Source organism: Nelumbo lutea, chromosome 4, assembly GCF_056320005.1.
Source record: "Nelumbo lutea isolate HS-2025 chromosome 4, American lotus-T2T, whole genome shotgun sequence".
Classification (NCBI taxonomy): Eukaryota; Viridiplantae; Streptophyta; class Magnoliopsida; order Proteales; family Nelumbonaceae; genus Nelumbo; species Nelumbo lutea.
In genome coordinates, this window is record NC_142687.1 from 51,516,547 (window position 1) to 51,536,907 (window position 20,361).

General features: G+C 44.7%; 6 non-coding genes and 36 pseudogenes across 6 annotated transcripts; all 42 read left to right on the top strand.

Moving 5' to 3' along the window:
* Positions 1-234: 234 nt before the first annotated feature.
* LOC148857159 (5S ribosomal RNA) lies at positions 235-353 on the top strand (annotated as a pseudogene).
* A 359-nt stretch (positions 354-712) lies between these two features.
* On the top strand, positions 713-831 carry LOC148857160 (5S ribosomal RNA). The gene has a single exon (XR_016097663.1). It is a non-coding gene; the product is annotated as a 5S ribosomal RNA (ribosomal RNA).
* A 359-nt stretch (positions 832-1,190) lies between these two features.
* Positions 1,191-1,309, top strand: LOC148857161 (5S ribosomal RNA). Its single transcript, XR_016097133.1, has one exon. It is a non-coding gene; the product is annotated as a 5S ribosomal RNA (ribosomal RNA).
* A 358-nt stretch (positions 1,310-1,667) lies between these two features.
* LOC148857162 (5S ribosomal RNA) lies at positions 1,668-1,786 on the top strand (annotated as a pseudogene).
* Positions 1,787-2,145: 359 nt separating this feature from the next.
* On the top strand, positions 2,146-2,264 carry LOC148857163 (5S ribosomal RNA; annotated as a pseudogene).
* A 359-nt stretch (positions 2,265-2,623) lies between these two features.
* On the top strand, positions 2,624-2,742 carry LOC148857164 (5S ribosomal RNA; annotated as a pseudogene).
* A 359-nt stretch (positions 2,743-3,101) lies between these two features.
* LOC148857165 (5S ribosomal RNA) lies at positions 3,102-3,210 on the top strand (annotated as a pseudogene).
* A 359-nt stretch (positions 3,211-3,569) lies between these two features.
* Positions 3,570-3,688, top strand: LOC148857166 (5S ribosomal RNA; annotated as a pseudogene).
* Positions 3,689-4,047: 359 nt separating this feature from the next.
* Positions 4,048-4,165, top strand: LOC148857167 (5S ribosomal RNA; annotated as a pseudogene).
* A 359-nt stretch (positions 4,166-4,524) lies between these two features.
* On the top strand, positions 4,525-4,643 carry LOC148857168 (5S ribosomal RNA; annotated as a pseudogene).
* Positions 4,644-5,002: 359 nt separating this feature from the next.
* Positions 5,003-5,121, top strand: LOC148857169 (5S ribosomal RNA; annotated as a pseudogene).
* A 359-nt stretch (positions 5,122-5,480) lies between these two features.
* LOC148857170 (5S ribosomal RNA) lies at positions 5,481-5,599 on the top strand (annotated as a pseudogene).
* Positions 5,600-5,957: 358 nt separating this feature from the next.
* On the top strand, positions 5,958-6,076 carry LOC148857171 (5S ribosomal RNA; annotated as a pseudogene).
* A 359-nt stretch (positions 6,077-6,435) lies between these two features.
* On the top strand, positions 6,436-6,554 carry LOC148857172 (5S ribosomal RNA; annotated as a pseudogene).
* Positions 6,555-6,913: 359 nt separating this feature from the next.
* On the top strand, positions 6,914-7,032 carry LOC148857173 (5S ribosomal RNA; annotated as a pseudogene).
* Positions 7,033-7,391: 359 nt separating this feature from the next.
* LOC148857174 (5S ribosomal RNA) lies at positions 7,392-7,510 on the top strand (annotated as a pseudogene).
* A 359-nt stretch (positions 7,511-7,869) lies between these two features.
* Positions 7,870-7,988, top strand: LOC148857175 (5S ribosomal RNA). The gene has a single exon (XR_016097927.1). It is a non-coding gene; the product is annotated as a 5S ribosomal RNA (ribosomal RNA).
* A 359-nt stretch (positions 7,989-8,347) lies between these two features.
* LOC148857176 (5S ribosomal RNA) lies at positions 8,348-8,466 on the top strand (annotated as a pseudogene).
* Positions 8,467-8,593: 127 nt separating this feature from the next.
* LOC148857177 (5S ribosomal RNA) lies at positions 8,594-8,712 on the top strand (annotated as a pseudogene).
* Positions 8,713-9,071: 359 nt separating this feature from the next.
* LOC148857178 (5S ribosomal RNA) lies at positions 9,072-9,180 on the top strand (annotated as a pseudogene).
* Positions 9,181-9,539: 359 nt separating this feature from the next.
* LOC148857179 (5S ribosomal RNA) lies at positions 9,540-9,658 on the top strand (annotated as a pseudogene).
* Positions 9,659-10,017: 359 nt separating this feature from the next.
* LOC148857180 (5S ribosomal RNA) lies at positions 10,018-10,136 on the top strand (annotated as a pseudogene).
* Positions 10,137-10,495: 359 nt separating this feature from the next.
* On the top strand, positions 10,496-10,614 carry LOC148857181 (5S ribosomal RNA; annotated as a pseudogene).
* A 359-nt stretch (positions 10,615-10,973) lies between these two features.
* Positions 10,974-11,092, top strand: LOC148857182 (5S ribosomal RNA). The gene has a single exon (XR_016097038.1). It is a non-coding gene; the product is annotated as a 5S ribosomal RNA (ribosomal RNA).
* Positions 11,093-11,451: 359 nt separating this feature from the next.
* On the top strand, positions 11,452-11,570 carry LOC148857183 (5S ribosomal RNA; annotated as a pseudogene).
* A 359-nt stretch (positions 11,571-11,929) lies between these two features.
* LOC148857184 (5S ribosomal RNA) lies at positions 11,930-12,048 on the top strand (annotated as a pseudogene).
* A 359-nt stretch (positions 12,049-12,407) lies between these two features.
* LOC148857185 (5S ribosomal RNA) lies at positions 12,408-12,526 on the top strand (annotated as a pseudogene).
* A 359-nt stretch (positions 12,527-12,885) lies between these two features.
* Positions 12,886-13,004, top strand: LOC148857186 (5S ribosomal RNA). The gene has a single exon (XR_016098100.1). It is a non-coding gene; the product is annotated as a 5S ribosomal RNA (ribosomal RNA).
* A 359-nt stretch (positions 13,005-13,363) lies between these two features.
* On the top strand, positions 13,364-13,482 carry LOC148857187 (5S ribosomal RNA; annotated as a pseudogene).
* Positions 13,483-13,841: 359 nt separating this feature from the next.
* LOC148857188 (5S ribosomal RNA) lies at positions 13,842-13,960 on the top strand (annotated as a pseudogene).
* Positions 13,961-14,319: 359 nt separating this feature from the next.
* Positions 14,320-14,438, top strand: LOC148857189 (5S ribosomal RNA; annotated as a pseudogene).
* Positions 14,439-14,797: 359 nt separating this feature from the next.
* On the top strand, positions 14,798-14,906 carry LOC148857190 (5S ribosomal RNA; annotated as a pseudogene).
* Positions 14,907-15,265: 359 nt separating this feature from the next.
* LOC148857191 (5S ribosomal RNA) lies at positions 15,266-15,384 on the top strand (annotated as a pseudogene).
* Positions 15,385-15,743: 359 nt separating this feature from the next.
* Positions 15,744-15,862, top strand: LOC148857192 (5S ribosomal RNA; annotated as a pseudogene).
* Positions 15,863-16,221: 359 nt separating this feature from the next.
* On the top strand, positions 16,222-16,340 carry LOC148857193 (5S ribosomal RNA; annotated as a pseudogene).
* A 359-nt stretch (positions 16,341-16,699) lies between these two features.
* Positions 16,700-16,818, top strand: LOC148857194 (5S ribosomal RNA; annotated as a pseudogene).
* Positions 16,819-17,177: 359 nt separating this feature from the next.
* Positions 17,178-17,296, top strand: LOC148857195 (5S ribosomal RNA; annotated as a pseudogene).
* A 359-nt stretch (positions 17,297-17,655) lies between these two features.
* LOC148857196 (5S ribosomal RNA) lies at positions 17,656-17,774 on the top strand (annotated as a pseudogene).
* Positions 17,775-18,133: 359 nt separating this feature from the next.
* LOC148857197 (5S ribosomal RNA) lies at positions 18,134-18,252 on the top strand (annotated as a pseudogene).
* A 359-nt stretch (positions 18,253-18,611) lies between these two features.
* Positions 18,612-18,730, top strand: LOC148857198 (5S ribosomal RNA; annotated as a pseudogene).
* A 359-nt stretch (positions 18,731-19,089) lies between these two features.
* LOC148857199 (5S ribosomal RNA) lies at positions 19,090-19,208 on the top strand. The gene has a single exon (XR_016098241.1). It is a non-coding gene; the product is annotated as a 5S ribosomal RNA (ribosomal RNA).
* Positions 19,209-19,995: 787 nt separating this feature from the next.
* LOC148857200 (5S ribosomal RNA) lies at positions 19,996-20,114 on the top strand (annotated as a pseudogene).
* Positions 20,115-20,361: the final 247 nt, after the last annotated feature.

A 20,361-nucleotide genomic window follows, 5' to 3' on the forward strand; every position in this document is an offset into this window, starting at 1 on the left:
GAACGGTGCAAAACCAGGCTTTTGGCATTCGTCGTGCATTGTGGGCGCCGCGAAAGTATTGCATCTATCAGGGGCTGCGACAGATCTGGAAAGGAATAACACCGCTCACGTGGAAGCTTGTGTACGGTTATTAAGGGAGGAAAGTTGCATACACCATTTTTTCAATTCTGAACGAATTAATGGGGGGGAGCAAGATAGTGAGTGCATAAAGATTTAAGCGAGCAAGAAGCAAACGATTGCGATCATACCAGCACTAATGCACCGGATCCCATCAGAACTCCGAAGTTAAGTGTGCTTGTGCGAGAGTAGTACTAGGATGGGTGACCTCCAGGGAAGTCCTCCTGTTGCACCCCAATTTTATTAATATTTTATTTTTGATATACTATTTGTAAATTCCATATGTCGTTTCGTGGAAACAACTGGAAACAACGCGCCGGATACTCGGACCATTTGCGACACGATCGTCATTCCTGAATGGGAACGGTCTAAAACCGGGATTTTGGCATTCGTCGTGCATTGTGGGCCCCGTGATAAGATTGCATCTATCCGGGGTTGCGGCATATCTGGAAAGGAATAACTCCGCTCACGTGGGAGCTAATGCACGGTTACGAAGGGAGGAAAGTTGGATACACCGTTTTTTCAATTCTGAAAAAATTAATGGGGGGGAGCAACATAGTGAGTGCATAAAGATTTAAGCGAGCAAGAAGCAAACGGTTGCGATCATACTAGCACTAATGCACCGGATCCCATCAGAACTCCGAAGTTAAGTGTGCTTGGGCGTGAGTAGTATTAGGATGGCTGACCTCCTGGGAAATCATCGTGTTGCAACCCAACTTTAATAATATTTTATTTTTGATATATTATTTGCAAATTCCATATGTCGTTTCGGTGAGACAACTGGAAACAACGCGCCGGATTCTCGAACCATTTGCGGCACGACCGAAATTACTGAATGGGAACGGTGCAAAACCAGGCTTTTGGCATTCGTCGTGCATTGTGGGCGCCGCGATAGTATTGCATCTATCAGGGGCTGCGACAGATCTGGAAAGGAATAACTCCGCTCACGTGGAAGCTTGTGTACGGTTATTAAGGGAGGAAAGTTGCATACACCATTTTTTCAATTCTGAAAGAATTAATGGGGGGGAGCAAGATAGTGAGTGCATAAAGATTTAAGCGAGCAAGAAGCAAACGGTTGCGATCATACCAGCACTAATGCACCGGATCCCATCAGAACTCCGAAGTTAAGTGTGCTTGGGCGTGAGTAGTATTAGGATGGCTGACCTCCTGGGAAATCATCGTGTTGCAACCCAATTTTAATAATATTTTATTTTTCATATATTATTTGCAAAATCCATATGTCGTTTCGGCGAGACAACTGGAAACAACGCGCCGGATTCTCGGACCATTTGCGGCACGACCGTCATTACTGAATGGGAACGGTGCAAAACCGGGCTTTTGGCATTCGTCGTGCATTGTGGGCCCCGTGATAGTATTGCATCTATCCGGGGCTGCGACAGATCTGGAAAGGAATAACTCCGCTCACGTGGAAGCATGTGCACGGTTACCAAGGGAGGAAAGTTGCATACACCGTTTTTTCAATTCTGAAAGAACTAATGGGGGGAGCAAGATAGTGAGTGCATAAAGATTTCAGCGAGCAAGAAGCAAACGGTTGCGATTACACCAGCACTAATGCACTGGATCCCATCAGAACTCCAAAGTTAAGTGTGCTTGGGCGAGAGTAGTATTAGGATGGCCGACCTCCTCGGAAATCCTCGTGTTGCAAACCAATTTTATTAATAGTTTATTTTGGATATACTATTTTCAAATTCCATATGTCATTTCGGCGAGACTACTGGAAACAACGCGTCGGATTCTCGGACCATTTGCGGTACGACCGTCATTACTGAATGGGAACGGTGCAAAACTGGGATTTTGGGATTCGTCGTGCATTGTGGGCCCCGCGATTGTATTGCATCTATCCGTGGCAGTGGCAGATCTGGAAAGGAATAACTCCGCTCACTTGGGAGCTTGTGCACGTTTTCCAAGGGAGGAAAGTTGCATACACCGTTTTTTCAAGTCTGAAAGAATTAATGGGGGGGAGAAAGATAGTGAGTGCATAAATATTTAAGCGAGCAAGAAGCAAACAGTTGCGATCATACCAGCACTAATGCACCGTATCCCATCAAAACTCCAAAGTTAAGTGTGCTTGGGCGAGAGTAATATTATGATGGATGACCTCCTGGGAAATCATCGTGTTGCAACCCAACTTTAATAATATTTTATTTTTGATATATTATTTGCAAATTCCATATGTCGTTTCGGCGAGACAACTGGAAACAACGCGCCGGATTCTCGGACCATTTGAGGCACGACCGTCATTACTGAATGGGAACGGTGCAAAACCAGGCTTTTGGCATTCGTCGTGCATTGTGGGCGCCGCGATAGTATTGCATCTATCAGGGGCTGCGACAAATCTGGAAAGGAATAACTCCGCTCACGTGGAAGCTTGTGTACGGTTATTAAGGGAGGAAAGTTGCATACACCGTTTTTTCAATTCTGAAAGAATTAATAGGGGGGAGCAAGATAGTGAGTGCATAAAGATTTAAGCGAGCAAGAAGCAAACGGTTGCGATCATACCAGCACTAATGCACCGGATCCCATCAGAAATCCAAAGTTAAGTGTGCTTGGGCGAGAGTTGTATTAGGCTGGGTGAACTCCTCGGAAATCATCGTGTTGCAACCCAATTTTATTAATATTTTATTTTTGAAATATTATTTGCAATTTCCATAAGTCGTTTCAGCGAGACAACTGGAAACAACGCGCCGGATTCTCGGACCATTTGCGGCAAGACCGTCATTACTGAATGGGAACGGTGCAAAACCGGGCTTTTGGCATTCGTTGTGCATTGTGGGCCCCGTGATAGTATTGCATCTATCCGGGGCTGCGACAGATCTGGAAAGGAATAACTCCGCTCACGTGGAAGATTGTGCACGGTTACCAAGGAAGCAAAGTTGCATACACCGTTTTTTCAATTCTGAAAGAATTAATGGGGGAGAGCAAGATAGTGAGTGCATAAAGATTTCAGCGAGCAAAAAGCAAACGGTTGCGATCAAACCAGCACTAATGCACTGGATCCCATCAGAACTCCGAAGTTAAGTGTGCTTGGGCGAGAGTAGTATTAGGATGGGTGAAATCCTTGTGTTGCAACCCATTTTTATTAATAGTTTATTTTGGATATACTATTTGCAAATTCCATATGTCATTTCGGCGAGACAACTGGAAACAACGCACCGGATACTCGGACCATTTGCGGTACGATCGTCATTACTGAATGGGAACGGTGCAAAACTGAGATTTTGGCATTCGTCGTGCATTGTGGGCCCCGCGATTGTATTGCATCTATCCGTGGCAGAGGCAGATCTAGAAAGGAATAACTCCGCTCACTTGGGAGCTTGTGCACGTTTTCCAAGGGAGGAAAGTTGCATACACCGTTTTTTCAAGTCTGAAAGAATTAATGGGGGGAAGCAAGATAGTGAGTGCATAAATATTTAAGCGAGCAAGAAGCAAACAGTTGCGATCATACCAGCACTAATGCACCGGATCCCATCAAAACTCCAAAGTTAAGTGTGCTTGGGCGAGAGTAGTATTATGATGGGTGACCTCTTGGGAAATCATCGTGTTGCAACCCAACTTTAATAATATTTTATTTTTGATATATTATTTGCAAATTCCATATGTCATTTCGGCGAGACAACTGGAAACAACGCGCCGGATTCTCGGACCATTTGCGGCACAACCGTCATTACTGAATGGGAACGGTGCAAAACCAGGCTTTTGGCATTCGTCGTGCATTGTGGGCGCCACGAAAGTATTGCATCTATCAGGGGCTGCGACAGATCTGGAAAGGAATAACTCCGCTCACGTGGAAGCTTGTGTACTGTTATTAAGGGAGGAAAGTTGCATACACCGTTTTTTCAATTGTGAAAGAATTAATGGGGGGGAGCAAGATAGTGAGTGCATAAAGATTTAAGCGAGCAAGAAGCAAACGGTTGCGATCATACTAGCACTAATGCACCGGATCCCATCAGAACTCCGAAGTTAAGTGTGCTTGTGCGAGAGTAGTACTAGGATGGGTGACCTCCGGGAAGTCCTCCTGTTGCACCCCAATTTTATTAATATTTTATTTTTGATATACTATTTGCAAATTCCATATGTCGTTTCGGCGAAACAACTGGAAACAACGCGCCGGATACTCAGACCATTTGCAACACGATCGTCATTCCTGAATGGGAACGGTGCAAAACCGGGATTTTGGCATTCGTCGTGCATTGTGGGATCCGTGATAAGATTGCATCTATCCGGGGTTGCGGCATATCAGGAAAGGAATAACTCCGCTCACGTGCGAGCTAGTGCACGGTTACGAAGGGAGGAAAGTTGGATACACCGTTTTTTCAAGTTTGAAAGAATTAATGGAGGGGAGCAAGATAGTGAGTGCATAAAGATTTAAGCGAGCAAAAGGCAAACGGGTCCGATCATTCCAGCACTAATCCACCGGATCCCATCAGAACTCCGAAGTTAAGTGTGCGTGGGCGAGAGTAGTATTAGGATGGTTGACCTCCTGGGAAATCCTTGTGTTGCAACCCAATTTTATTAATAGTTTAATTTTGATATACTATTTGCAAATTCCATATGTCATTTCGGCTAGACAACTGGAAACAACGTGCCGGATACTCGGACCATTTGCTGTACGATCATCATTACTGAATTGGAACGGTGCAAAACAGGGATTTTGGCATTCGTCATGCATTGTGGGCCCCGCGATTGTATTGCATCTATCTGTGGCAGTGGCAGATATGGACAGGAATAACTCCACTCACGTGGGAGCTTGTACACGTTTACCAAGGGAGGAAAGTTGAATGCACCGTTTTTTCAAGTCTGAAAGAATTAATGGGCGGGAACAAGATAGTGAGTACATAAAGATTTAAGCGAGAAAGAAGCACATAGTTGCGATCATACCAGCACTAAAGCACCGGATCCCATCAAAACTCCGAAGTTAAGTGTGCTTGGGCGTGAGTAGTATTAGGATGGGTGACCTCCTAGGAAATCATCGTGTTGCAACCCAATTTTAATAATATTTTATTTTTGATATATTATTTGCAAATTCCATATGTCGTTTCAGCGAGACAACTGGAAACAACGCGTCGGATTCTCAGACCATTTGCGGCACGACCGTCATTACTGATTGGGAACGGTGCAAAACCGGGCTTTTGGCATTCGTCGTGCATTGTGGACCCCATGATAGTATTGCATCTATCAGGGGCTGCGACAGATCTGGAAAGGAATAACTCCGCTCACGTGGAAGATTGTGCACGGTTACCAAGAGAGGAAAGTTGCATACACCGTTTTTTCAATTCTGAAAGAATTAATGGGGGAGAGCAAGATAGTGAGTGCATAAAGATTTCAGCGAGCAAGAAGCAAACGTTTGCGATCATACCAGCACTAATGCACTGGATCCCATCAGAACTCCGAAGTTAAGTGTGCTTGGGCGAAAGTAGTATTAGGATGGGTGACCTCCTGGGAAATCCTTGTGTTGCAACCCAATTTTATTAATAGTTTATTTTGGATATACTATTTGCAAATTCCATATGTCATTTCGGCGAGACAACTGGATACAACGCGCCGGATACTCGGACCATTTGCGGTACGATCGTCATTACTGAATGGGAACGGTGCAAAAACGGGATTTTGGCATTCGTCGTGCATTGTGGGCCCGCGATTGTATTGCATCTATCCGTGGCAGTGGCAGATCTGGAAAGAAATAACTCCGCTCATTTGGGAGCTTGTGCACGTTTTCCAAGGGAGAAAAGTTGCATACACCGTTTTTTCAAGTCTGAAAGAATTAATGGGGGGGAGCAAGATAGTGATTGCATAAATATTTAAGCGAGCAAGAAGCAAACAGTTGCGATCATACCAGCATTAATGCTCCGGATCCCATCAAAACTCCAAAGTTAAGTGTGCTTGGGCGAGAGTAGTATTATGATGGGTGACCTCCTGGGAAATCATCGTGTTGCAACCCAACTTTAATAATATTTTATTTTTGATATATTATTTGCAAATTCCATATGTCGTTTCGGCGAGACAACTGGAAACAACGCGCCGGATTCTCGGACCAGTTGCGGCACGACCGTCATTACTGAATGGGAACGGTGCAAAACCAGGCTTTTGGCATTCGTCGTGCATTGTGGGCGCCACGATAGTATTGCATCTATCAGGGGCTGCGACAGATCTGGAAAGGAATAACTCCGCTCACGTGGAAGCCTGTGTACTTTTATTAAGGGAGGAAAGTTGTATACACCGTTTTTTCAATTCTGAAAGAATTAATGGGGGGGAGCAACATAGTGAGTGCATAAAGATTTAAGCGAGCAAGAAGCAAACGGTTGCGATCATACTAGCACTAATGCACCGGATCCCATCAGAACTCCGAAGTTAAGTGTGCTTGTGCGAGAGTAGTACTAGGATGGGTGACCTCCGGGGAAGTCCTCCTGTTGCACCCCAATTTTATTAATATTTTATTTTTGATATACTATTTGCAAATTCCATATGTCGTTTCGGCGAAACAACTGGAAACAACGCGCCGGATACTCAGACCATTTGCAACACGATCGTCATTCCTGAATGGGAACGGTGCAAAACCGGGATTTTGGCATTCGTCGTGCATTGTGGGATTCGTGATAAGATTGCATCTATCCGGGGTTGCGGCATATCAGGAAAGGAATAACTCCGCTCACGTGCAAGCTAGTGCACGGTTACGAAGGGAGGAAAGTTGGATACACCGTTTTTTCAAGTTTGAAAGAATTAATGGAGGGGAGCAAGATAGTGAGTGCATAAAGATTTAAGCGAGCAAAAGGCAAACGGGTCCGATCATTCCAGAACTAATCCACCGGATCCCATCAGAACTCCGAAGTTAAGTGTGCGTGGGTGAGAGTAGTATTAGGATGGCTGACCTCCTGGGAAATCCTTGTGTTGCAACCCAATTCTATTAATAGTTTAATTTTGATATACTATTTGCAAATTCCATATGTCATTTCGTCGAGACAACTGGAAACAACGCGCCGGATACTCGGACCATTTGCTGTACGATCGTCATTACTGAATTGGAACGGTGCAAAACAGGGATTTTGGCATTCGTCGTGCATTGTGGGCCCCGCGATTATATTGCATCTATCCGTGGCAGTGGCAGATATGGAAAGGAATAACTCCACTCACGTGGGAGCTTGTACACGTTTACCAAGGGAGGAAAGTTGAATGCACCGTTTTTTCAAGTCTGAAAGAATTAATGGGCGGGAACAAGATAGTGAGTACATAAAGATTTAAGCGAGAAAGAAGCACATAGTTGCGATCATACCAGCACTAAAGCACCGGATCCCATCAAAACTCCAAAGTTAAGTGTGCTTGGGCGTGAGTAGTATTAGGATGGGTGACCTCCTGGGAAATCATCGTGTTGCATCCCAATTTTAATAATATTTTATTTTTGATATATTATTTGCAAATTCCATATGTCGTTTCGGCGAGACAACTGGAAACAACGCGCCGGATTCTCGGACCATTTGCGGCACGACCGTCATTACTGATTGGGAACGGTGCAAAACCGGGCTTTTGGCATTCGTCGTACATTGTGGGCCCCATGATAGTATTGCATCTATCCGGGGCTGCGACATATCTGGAAAGGAATAACTCCTCTCACGTGGAAGATTGTGCACGGTTACCAAGGGAGGAAAGTTGCATACACCGTTTTTTCAATTCTGAAAGAATTAATGGGGGAGAGCAAGATAGTGAGTGCATAAAGATTTCAGCGAGCAAGAAGCAAACGTTTGCGATCATACCAGCACTAATGCACTGGATCCCATCAGAACTCCGAAGTTAAGTGTGCTTGGGCGAGAGTAGTATTAGGATGGGTGACCTCCAGGGAAATCCTTGTGTTGCAACCCAATTTTATTAATAGTTTATTTTGGATATACTATTTGCAAATTCCATATGTCATTTTGGCGAGACAACTGGAAACAACGCGCCGGATACTCGGACCATTTGTGGTACGATCGTCATTACTGAATGGGAACGGTGCAAAACCGGGATTTTGGCATTCGTCGTGCATTGTGGGCCCCGCGATTGTATTGCATCTATCCGTGGCAGTGGCAGATCTGGAAAGGAATAACTCCGCTCATTTGGGAGCTTGTGCACGTTTTCCAAGGGAGGAAAGTTGCATACACCGTTTTTTCAAGTCTGAAAGAATTAATGGGGGGAAGCAAAATAGTGAGTGCATAAATATTTAAGCGAGCAAGAAGCAAACAGTTGCGATCATACCAGCACTAATGCACCGGATCCCATCAGAAATCCAAAGTTAAGTGTGCTTGGGCGAGAGTTGTATTAGGCTGGGTGAACTCCTCGGAAATCATCGTGTTGCAACTCACGTGGAAGCTTGTGTACGGTTATTAAGGGAGGAAAGTTGCATACACCGTTTTTTCAATTCTGAAAGAATTAATAGGGGGGAGCAAGATAGTGAGTGCATAAAGATTTAAGCGAGCAAGAAGCAAACGGTTGCGATCATACCAGCACTAATGCACCGGATCCCATCAGAAATCCAAAGTTAAGTGTGCTTGGGCGAGAGTTGTATTAGGCTGGGTGAACTCCTCGGAAATCATCGTGTTGCAACCCAATTTTATTAATATTTTATTTTTGATATATTATTTGCAATTTCCATAAGTCGTTTCGGCGAGACAACTGGTAACAACGCGCCGGATTCTCGGACCATTTGCGGCAAGGCCGTCATTACTGAATGGGAACGGTGCAAAACCGGGCTTTTGGCATTCGTCGTGCATTGTGGGCCCCGTCATAGTATTGCATCTATCCGGGGCTGCGACAGATCTGGAAAGGAATAACTCCGCTCACGTGGAAGATTGTGCACTGTTACCAAGGAAGCAAAGTTGCATACACCGTTTTTTCAATTCTGAAAGAATTTATGGGGGAGAGCAAGATAGTGAGTGCATAAAGATTTCAGTGAGCAAAAAGCAAACGGTTGTGATCAAACCAGCACTAATGCACTGGATCCCATCAGAACTCCGAAGTTAAGTGTGCTTGGGCGAGAGTAGTATTAGGATGGGTGAAATCCTTGTGTTGCAACCCAATTTTATTAATAGTTTATTTTGGATATACTATTTGCAAATTCCATATGTCATTTCGGCGAGACAACTGTAAACAACGCACCGGATACTCGGACCATTTGCGGTACGATCGTCATTACTGAATGGGAACGGTGCAAAACTGGGATTTTGGCATTCGTCGTGCATTGTGGGCCCCGCGATTTTATTGCATCTATCCGTGGCAGAGGCAGATCTGGAAAGGAATAACTCCGCTCACTTGGGAGCTTGTGCACGTTTTCCAAGGGAGGAAAGTTGCATACACCGTTTTTTCAAGTCTGAAAGAATTAATGGGGGGGAGCAAGATAGTGAGTGCATAAAGATTTAAGCGAGCAAGAAGCAAACGGTTGCGATCATACTAGCACTAATGCACCGGATCCCATCAGAACTCTGAAGTTAAGTGTGCTTGTGCGAGAGAAGTATTAGGATGGGTGACCTCCAGGTAAGTCCTCCTGTTGCACCCCAATTTTATTAATATTTTATTTTTGATATACTATTTGCAAATTCCATATGTCGTTTCGGCGAAACAACTGGAAACAACGCGCCGGATACTCGGACCATTTGCGACACGATCGTCATTCCTGAATGGGAACGGTCCAAAACCGGGATTTTGGCATTCGTCGTGCATTGTGGGATCCGTGATAAGATTGCATCTATCCGGGGTTGCGGCATATCTGGAAAGGAATAACTCCGCTCACGTGGGAGCTAGTGCACGGTTACGAAGGGAGGAAAGTTGGATACACCGTTTTTTCAAATTTGAAAGAATTAATGGAGGGGAGCGAGATAGTGAGTGCATAAAGATTTAAGCGAGCAAAAGGCAAATGGGTCCGATCATTCCAGAACTAATCGACCGGATCCCATCAGAACTCCGAAGTTAAGTGTGCGTGGGCGAAAGTAGTATTAGGATGGCTGACCTCCTGGGAAATCCTTGTGTTGCAACCCAATTCTATTAATAGTTTAATTTTGATATACTATTTGCAAATTCCATATGTCATTTCGGCGAGACAACTGGAAACAACGCGCCGGATACTCGGACCATTTGCTGTACGATCGTCATTACTGAATTGGAACGGTGCAAAACAGGGATTTTGGCATTCGTCGTGCATTGTGGGCCCCGCGATTGTATTGCATCTATCCGTGGCAGTGGCAGATATGGAAAGGAATAACTCCACTCACGTGGGAGCTTGTACACGTTTACCAAGGGAGGAAAGTTGAATGCACCGTTTTTTCAAGTCTGAAAGAATTAATGGGCGGGAACAAGATAGTGAGTACATAAAGATTTAAGCGAGAAAGAAGCACATAGTTGCGATCATACCAGCACTAAAGCACCGGATCCCATCAAAACTCCGAAGTTAAGTGTGCTTGGGCGTGAGTAGTATTAGGATGGGTGACCTCCTGGGAAATCATCGTGTTGCATCCCAATTTTAATAATATTTTATTTTTTATATATTATTTGCAAATTCCATATGTCGTTTCGGCGAGACAACTGGAAACAACGTGCCGGATTGTCGGACCATTTGCGGCACGACCGTCATTACTGATTGGGAACGGTGCAAAACCGGGCTTTTGGCATTCGTCGTGCATTGTGGGCCCCATGATAGTATTGCATCTATCCGGGGCTGCGACATATCTGGAAAGGAATAACTCCTCTCACGTGGAAGATTGTGCACGGTTACCAAGGGAGGAAAGTTGCATACACCGTTTTTTCAATTCTGAAAGAATTAATGGGGGAGAGCAAGATAGTGAGTGCATAAAGATTTCAGCGAGCAAGAAGCAAACGTTTGCGATCATACCAGCACTAATGCACCGGATCCCATCAGAACTCCGAAGTTAAGTGTGCTTGGGCGAGAGTAGTATTAGGATGGGTGACCTCCTGGGAAATCCTTGTGTTGCAACCCAATTTTATTAATAGTTTATTTTGGATATACTATTTGCAAATTCCATATGTCATTTCGGCGAGACAACTGGAAACAACGCGCCGGATACTCGGACCATTTGCGGTACGATCGTCATTACTGAATTGGAACGGTGCAAAACTGGGATTTTGGCATTCGTCGTGCATTGTGGGCCCCGCGATTGTATTGCATCTATCCGTGGCAGTGGCAGATCTGGAAAGGAATAACTCCGCTCATTTGGGAGCTTGTGCACGTTTTCCAAGGGAGGAAAGTTGCATACACCGTTTTTTCAAGTCTGAAAGAATTAATGGGGGGGAGCAAGATAGTGAGTGCATAAATATTTAAGCGAGCAAGAAGCAAACAGTTGCGATCATACCAGCACTAATGCACCGGATCCCATCAAAACTCCAAAGTTAAGTGTGCTTGGGCGAGAGTAGTATTACGATGGGTGACCTCCTGGGAAATCATCGTGTTGCAACCCAACTTTAATAATATTTTATTTTTGATATATTATTTGCAAATTGCATATGTCGTTTCGGCGAGACAACTGGAAACAACGCGCCGGATTCTCGGACCATTTGCGGCACGACCGTCATTACTGAATGGGAACGGTGCAAAACTAGGCTTTTGGCATTCGTCGTGCATTGTGGGCGCCGCGATAGTATTGCATGTATCAGGGTCTGCGACAGATCTGGAAAGGAATAACTCCGCTCATGTGGAAGCTTGTGTACGGTTATTAAGGGAGGAAAGTTGCATACACCGTTTTTTCAATTCTGAAAGAATTAATGGGGGGGTGCAAGATAATGAGTGCATAAAGATTTAAGCGAGCAAGAAGCAAACGGTTGCGATCATACCAGCACTAATGCACCGGATCCCATCAGAACTCCGAAGTTAAATGTGCTTGTGCGAGAGTAGTACTAGGATGGGTGACCTCCAGGGAAGTGCTCCTGTTGCACCCCAATTTTATTAATATTTTATTTTTGATATACTATTTGCAAATTCCATATGTCGTTTCGGCGAAACAACTGGAAACAACGCGTCGGATACTCGGACCATTTCCGACACGATCGTCATTCCTGAATGGGAACGGTGCAAAACCGGGATTTTGGCATTCGTCGTGCATTGTGTGCCCTGTGATAAGATTGCATCTATCCGGGGTTGCGGCATATCTGGAAAGGAATAACTCCGCTCACGTGGGAGCTAGTGCACGGTTACGAAGGGAGGAAAGTTGGATACACCGTTTTTTCAAGTCTGAAAGAATTAATGGAGGGGAGCAAGGGAGTGAGTGCATAAAGATTTAAGCGAGCAAAAGGCAAACGGGTCCGATCATTCCAGCACAAATCCACCGGATCCCATCAGAACTCCGAAGTTAAGTGTGCGTGGGCGAGAGTAGTATTAGGATGGCTGACCTCCTGGGAAATCCTTGTGTTGCAACCCAATTTTATAAATAGTTTATTTTTGATATACTATTTTCAAATTCCATATGTCATTTCGGCGAGACAACTGGAAACAACGCGCCGGATACTCGGACCATTTGCTGTACGATCGTCATTACTGAATTGGAACGGTGCAAAACAGGGATTTTGGCATTCGTCGTGCTTTGTGGGCCCCGTGATTGTATTGAATCTATCCGTGGCAGTGGCAGATATGGAAAGGAATAACTCCACTCACGTGGGAGCTTGTACACGTTTACCAAGGGAGGAAAGTTGAATGCACCGTTTTTTCAAGTCTGAAAGAATTAATGGGCGGGAACAAGATAGTGAGTACATAAAGATTTAAGCGAGAAAGAAGCACACAGTTGCGATCATACCAGCACTAATGCACCGGATCCCATCAAAACTCCGAAGTTAAGTGTGCTTGGGCGTGAGTAGTATTAGGATGGGTGACCTCCTGGGAAATCATCGTGTTGCAACCCAATTTTAATAATATTTTATTTTAGATATATTATTTGCAAATTCCATATGTCGTTTCGGCGAGACAACTGGAAACAACGCGCCGGATTCTCGGACCATTTGCGGCACGACCGTCATTACTGAATGGGAACGGTGCAAAACCGGGCTTTTGGCATTCGTCGTGCATTGTGGGCCCCGTGATAGTATTGCATCTATCCGGGGCTGCGACAGATCTGGAAAGGAATAACTCCTCTCACGTGGAAGATTGTGCACGGTTACCAAGGGAGGAAAGTTGCATACACCGTTTTTTCAATTCTGATAGAATTAATGGGGGAGAGCAAGATAGTGAGTGCATAAAGATTTCAGCGAGCAAGAAACAAACGGTTGCGATCATACCAGCACTAATGCACTGGATCCCATCAGAACTCCGAAGTTAAGTGTGCTTGGGCGAGAGTAGTATTAGGATGGCTGTCCTCCTGGGAAATCCTTGTGTTCAAACCCAATTTTATTAATAGTTTATTTTGGATATACTATTTGCAAATTCCATATGTCATTTCGAAAAGACAACTGGAAACAACGCGCCGGATACTCGGACCATTTGCGGTACGATCGTCATTACTGAATGGGAACGGTGCAAAACCGGGATTTTGGCATTCGTCGTGCATTGTGGGCGCCACGATAGTATTGCATCTATCAGGGGCTGCGACAGATCTGGAAAGGAATAACTCCGCTCACGTGGAAGCTTGTGTACTGTTATTAAGGGAGGAAAGTTGCATACACCGTTTTTTCAATTCTGAAAGAATTAATGGGGGGGAGAAAGATAGTGAGTGCATAAATATTTAAGCGAGCAAGAAGCAAACAGTTGCGATCATACCAGCACTAATGCACCGTATCCCATCAAAACTCCAAAGTTAAGTGTGCTTGGGCGAGAGTAATATTATGATGGATGACCTCCTGGGAAATCATCGTGTTGCAACCCAACTTTAATAATATTTTATTTTTGATATATTATTTGCAAATTCCATATGTCGTTTCGGCGAGACAACTGGAAACAACGCGCCGGATTCTCGGACCATTTGAGGCACGACCGTCATTACTGAATGGGAACGGTGCAAAACCAGGCTTTTGGCATTCGTCGTGCATTGTGGGCGCCGCGATAGTATTGCATCTATCAGGGGCTGCGACAAATCTGGAAAGGAATAACTCCGCTCACGTGGAAGCTTGTGTACGGTTATTAAGGGAGGAAAGTTGCATACACCGTTTTTTCAATTCGGAAAGAATTAATAGGGGGGAGCAAGATAGTGAGTACATAAAGATTTAAGCGAGCAAGAAGCAAACGGTTGCGATCATACCAGCACTAATGCACCGGATCCCATCAGAAATCCAAAGTTAAGTGTGCTTGGGCGAGAGTTGTATTAGGCTGGGTGAACTCCTCGGAAATCATCGTGTTGCAACCCAATTTTATTAATATTTTATTTTTGAAATATTATTTGCAATTTCCATAAGTCGTTTCAGCGAGACAACTGGAAACAACGCGCCGGATTCTCGGACCATTTGCGGCAAGACCGTCATTACTGAATGGGAACGGTGCAAAACCGGGCTTTTGGCATTCGTTGTGCATTGTGGGCCCCGTGATAGTATTGCATCTATCCGGGGCTGCGACAGATCTGGAAAGGAATGACTCCGCTCACGTGGAAGATTGTGCACGGTTACCAAGGAAGCAAAGTTGCATACACCGTTTTTTCAATTCTGAAAGAATTAATGGGGGAGAGCAAGATAGTGAGTGCATAAAGATTTCAGCGAGCAAAAAGCAAACGGTTGCGATCAAACCAGCACTAATGCACTGGATCCCATCAGAACTCCGAAGTTAAGTGTGCTTGGGCGAGAGTAGTATTAGGATGGGTGAAATCCTTGTGTTGCAACCCATTTTTATTAATAGTTTATTTTGGATATACTATTTGCAAATTCCATATGTCATTTCGGCGAGACAACTGGAAACAACGCACCGGATACTCGGACCATTTGCGGTACGATCGTCATTACTGAATGGGAACGGTGCAAAACTGGGATTTTGGCATTCGTCGTGCATTGTGGGCCCCGCGATTGTATTGCATCTATCCGTGGCAGAGGCAGATCTGGAAAGGAATAACTCCGCTCACTTGGGAGCTTGTGCACGTTTTCCAAGGGAGGAAAGTTAAATACACCGTTTTTTCAAGTCTGAAAGAATTAATGGGGGGAAGCAAGATAGTGAGTGCATAAATATTTAAGCGAGCAAGAAGCAAACAGTTGCGATCATACCAGCACTAATGCACCGGATCCCATCAAAACTCCAAAGTTAAGTGTGCTTGGGCGTGAGTAGTATTAGGATGGGTGACCTCCTGGGAAATCATCGTGTTGCAACCCAATTTTAATAATATTTTATTTTAGATATATTATTTGCAAATTCCATATGTCGTTTCGGCGAGACAACTGGAAACAACGCGCCGGATTCTCGGACCATTTGCGGCACGACCGTCATTACTGAATGGGAACGGTGCAAAACCGGGCTTTTGGCATTCGTCGTGCATTGTGGGCCCCGTGATAGTATTGCATCTATCCGGGGCTGCGACAGATCTGGAAAGGAATAACTCCTCTCACGTGGAAGATTGTGCACGGTTACCAAGGGAGGAAAGTTGGATACACCGTTTTTTCAATTCTGATAGAATTAATGGGGGAGAGCAAGATAGTGAGTGCATAAAGATTTCAGCGAGCAAGAAACAAACGGTTGCGATCATACCAGCACTAATGCACTGGATCCCATCAGAACTCCGAAGTTAAGTGTGCTTGGGCGAGAGTAGTATTAGGATGGCTGTCCTCCTGGGAAATCCTTGTGTTCAAACCCAATTTTATTAATAGTTTATTTTGGATATACTATTTGCAAATTCCATATGTCATTTCGAAAAGACAACTGGAAACAACGAGCCGGATACTCGGACCATTTGCGGTACGATCGTCATTACTGAATGGGAACGGTGCAAAACCGGGATTTTGGCATTCGTCGTGCATTGTGGGCCCCGCGATTGTATTGCATCTATCCGTGGCAGTGGCATATCTGGAAAGGAATAACTCCGCTCATTTGGGAGCTTGTGCACGTTTTCCAAGGGAGGAAAGTTGCATACACCATTTTTTCAAGTCTGAAAGAATTAATGGGGGGGAGCAAAATAGTGAGTGCATAAATATTTAAGCAAGCAAGAAGCAAACAGTTGAGATCATACCAGCACTAATGCACCGGATCCCATCAAAACTCCAAAGTTAAGTGTGCTTGGGCGAGAGTAGTATTATGATGGGTGACCTCCTGGGAAATCATCGTGTTGCAACCCAACTTTAATAAAATTTTATTTTTGGTATATTATTTGCAAATTCCATATGTCGTTTCGGCGAGACAACTGGAAACAACGCGCCGGATTCTCGGACCATTTGCGGCACGACCGTCATTACTGAATGGGAACGGTGCAAAACTAGGCTTTTGGCATTCGTCGTGCATTGTGGGCGCCGCGATAGTATTGCATGTATCAGGAGCTGCGACAGATCTGGAAAGGAATAACTCCACTCACGTGGAAGCTTGTGTACGGTTATTAAGGGAGGAAAGTTGCATACACCGTTTTTTCAATTCTGAAAGAATTAATGGGGGGGAGCAAGATAGTGAGTGCATAAAGATTTAAGCGAGCAAGAAGCAAACGGTTGCGATCATACCAGCACTAATGCACCGGATCCCATCAGAACTCCGAAGTTAAATGTGCTTGTGCGAGAGTAGTACTAGGATGGGTGACCTCCAGGGAAGTGCTCCTGTTGCACCCCAATTTTATTAATATTTTATTTTTGATATACTATTTGCAAATTCCATATGTCGTTTCGGCGAAACAACTGGAAACAACGCGTCGGATACTCGGACCATTTCCGACACGACCGTCATTCCTGAATGCGAACGGTGCAAAACCGGGATTTTGGCATTCGTCGTGCATTGTGTGCCCTGTGATAAGATTGCATCTATCCGGGGTTGCGGCATATCTGGAAAGGAATAACTCCGCTCACGTGGGAGCTAGTGCACGGTTACGAAGGGAGGAAAGTTGGATACACCGTTTTTTCAAGTCTGAAAGAATTAATGGAGGGGAGCAAGATAGTGAGTGCATAAAGATTTAAGCGAGCAAAAGGCAAACGGGTCCGATCATTCCAGCACTAATCCACCGGATACCATCAGAACTCCGAAGTTAAGTGTGCGTGGGCGAGAGTAGTATTAGGATGGCTGACCTCCTGGGAAATCCTTGTGTTGCAACCCAATTTTATTAATAGTTTATTTTTGATATACTATTTGCAAATTCCATATGTCATTTCGGCGAGACAACTGGAAACAACGCGCCGGATACTCGGACCATTTGCTGTACGATCGTCATTACTGAATTGGAACGGTGCAAAACAGGGATTTTGGCATTCGTCGTGCATTGTGGGCCCCGCGATTGTATTGCATCTATCCGTGGCAGTGGCAGATATGGAAAGGAATAACTCCACTCACGTGGGAGCTTGTACACGTTTACCAAGGGAGGAAAGTTGAATGCACCGTTTTTTCAAGTCTGAAAGAATTAATGGGCGGGAACAAGATAGTGAGTACATAAAGATTTAAGCGAGAAAGAAGCACACAGTTGCGATCATACCAGCACTAATGCACCGGATCCCATCAAAACTCCGAAATTAAGTGTGCTTGGGCGTGAGTAGTATTAGGATGGGTGACCTCCTGGGAAATCATCGTGTTGCAACCCAATTTTAATAATATTTTATTTTTGATATATTATTTGCAAATTCCATATGTCGTTTTGGCGAAACAACTGGAAACAACGCGCCGGATTCTCGGACCATTTGCGGCACGACCGTCATTACTGAATGGGAACGGTGCAAAACTGGGCTTTTGGCATTCGTCGTGCATTGTGGGCCCCATGATAGTATTGCATCTATCCGGGGCTGCGACAGATCTGGAAAGGAATAACTCCTCTCACGTGGAAGATTGTGCACGGTTACCAAGGGAGGAAAGTTGCATACACCGTTTTTTCAATTCTGAAAGAATTAATGGGGGAGAGCAAGATAGTGAGTGCATAAAGATTTCAGCGAGAAAGAAGCAAACGTTTGCGATCATACCAGCACTAATGCACTGAATCCCATCAGAACTCCGAAGTTAAGTGTGCTTGGGCGAGAGTAGGATTAGGATGGGTGACCTCCTGGGAAATCCTTGTGTTGCAACCCAATTTTATTAATAGTTTATTTTGGATATACTATTTGCAAATTCCATATGTCATTTCGGCGAGACAATTGGAAACAACGCGCCGGATACTCGGACCATTTGCGGTACGATCGTCATTACTGAATTGGAACGGTGCAAAACTGGGATTTTGGCATTCATCGTGCATTGTGGGCCCCGCGATTGTATTGCATCTATCCGTGGCAGTGGCAGATCTGGAAAGGAATAACTCCGCTCACTTGGGAGCTTGTGCACGTTTTCCAAGGGAGGAAAGTTGCATACACCGTTTTTTCAAGTCTGAAAGAATTAATGGGGGGGAGCAAGATAGTGAGTGCATAAATATTTAAGCGAGCAAGAAGCAAACAGTTGCGATCATACCAGCACTAATGCACCGGATCCCATCAAAACTCCAAAGTTAAGTGCGCTTGGGCGAGAGTAGTATTATGATGGGTGACCTCCTGGGAAATCATCGTGTTGCAACCCAACTTTAATAATATTTTATTTTTGATATATTATTTGCAAATTCCATATGTCGTTTCGGCGAGACAACTGGAAACAACGCGCCGGATTCTCGGACCATTTGCGGCACGACCGTCATTACTGAATGGGAACGGTGCAAAACCGGGCTTTTGGCATTCGTCGTGCATTGTGGGCCCCGCGATAGTATTGCATCTATCCGGGGCAGCGACAGATCTGGAAAGGAATAACTCCTCTCACGTGGAAGATTGTGCACGGTTACCAAGGAAGCAAAGTTGCATACACCATTTTTTCAATTCTGAAAGAATTAATGGGGGAGAGCAAGATAGTGAGTGCATAAAGATTTCAGCGAGCAAGAAACAAACGGTTGCGATCAAACCAGCACTAATGCACTGGATCCCATCAGAACTCCGAAGTTAAGTGTGCTTGGGCGAGAGTAGTATTAGGATGGCTGACCTCCTGGGAAATCCTTGTGTTGCAACCCAATTTTATTAATAGTTTATTTTAGATATACTATTTGCAAATTCCATATGTCATTTCGGCGAGACAACTGGAAACAACGCACCGGATACTCGGACCATTTGCGGTACGATCGTCATTACTGAATGGGAACGGTGCAAAATCGGGATTTTGGCATTCGTCGTGCATTGTGGGCCCCGCGATTGTATTGCATCTATCCGTGGCAGTGGCAGATCTGGAAAGGAATAACTCCGCTCACTTGGGAGCTTGTGCACGTTTTCCAAGGGAGGAAAGTTGCATACACCGTTTTTTCAAGTCTGAAAGAATTAGTGGGGGGGAGCAAGATAGTGAGTGCCTAAATATTTAAGCGAGCAAGATAGTGAGTGCATAAATATTTGTGCGAGAGTAGTACTAGGATGGGTGACCTCCAGGGAAGTCCTCCTGTTGCACCCCAATTTTATTAATATTTTATTTTTGATATACTATTTGCAAATTCCATATGTCGTTTCGGCGAAACAACGGGAAACAACGCGCCGGATAGTCGGACCATTTGCGACACGATCGTCATTACTGAATTGGAAGGGTGCAAAACAGGGATTTTGGCATTCGTCGTGCATTGTGGGCCCCGCGATTGTATTGCATCTATCCGTGGCAGTGGTAGATATGGAAAGGAATAACTCCACTCACGTGGGAACTTGTACACGTTTACCAAGAGAGGAAAATTGAATGCACCGTTTTTTCAAGTCTGAAAGAATTATTGGGCGGGAACAAGATAGTGAGTACATAAAGATTTAAGCGAGAAAGAAGCACATAGTTGCGATCATACCAGCACTAATGCACCGGATCCTATCAAAACTCCGAAGTTAAGTGTGCTTGGGCGTGAGTAGTATTAGGATGGGTGACCTCCTGGGAAATCAACGTGTTGCAACCCAATTTTAATAATATTTTATTTTTGATATATCATTTGCAAATTCCATATGTCGTTTCGGCGAGACAACTGGAAACAACGCGCCGGATTCTCGGACCATTTGCGGCACGACCGTCATTACTGAATGGGAACGGTGCAAAACCGGGCTTTTGGCATTCGTCGTGCATTGTGGGCCCCATGATAGTATTGCATCTATCCGGGGCTGCGACAGATCTGGAAAGGAATAACTCCGCTCACGTGGAAGATTGTG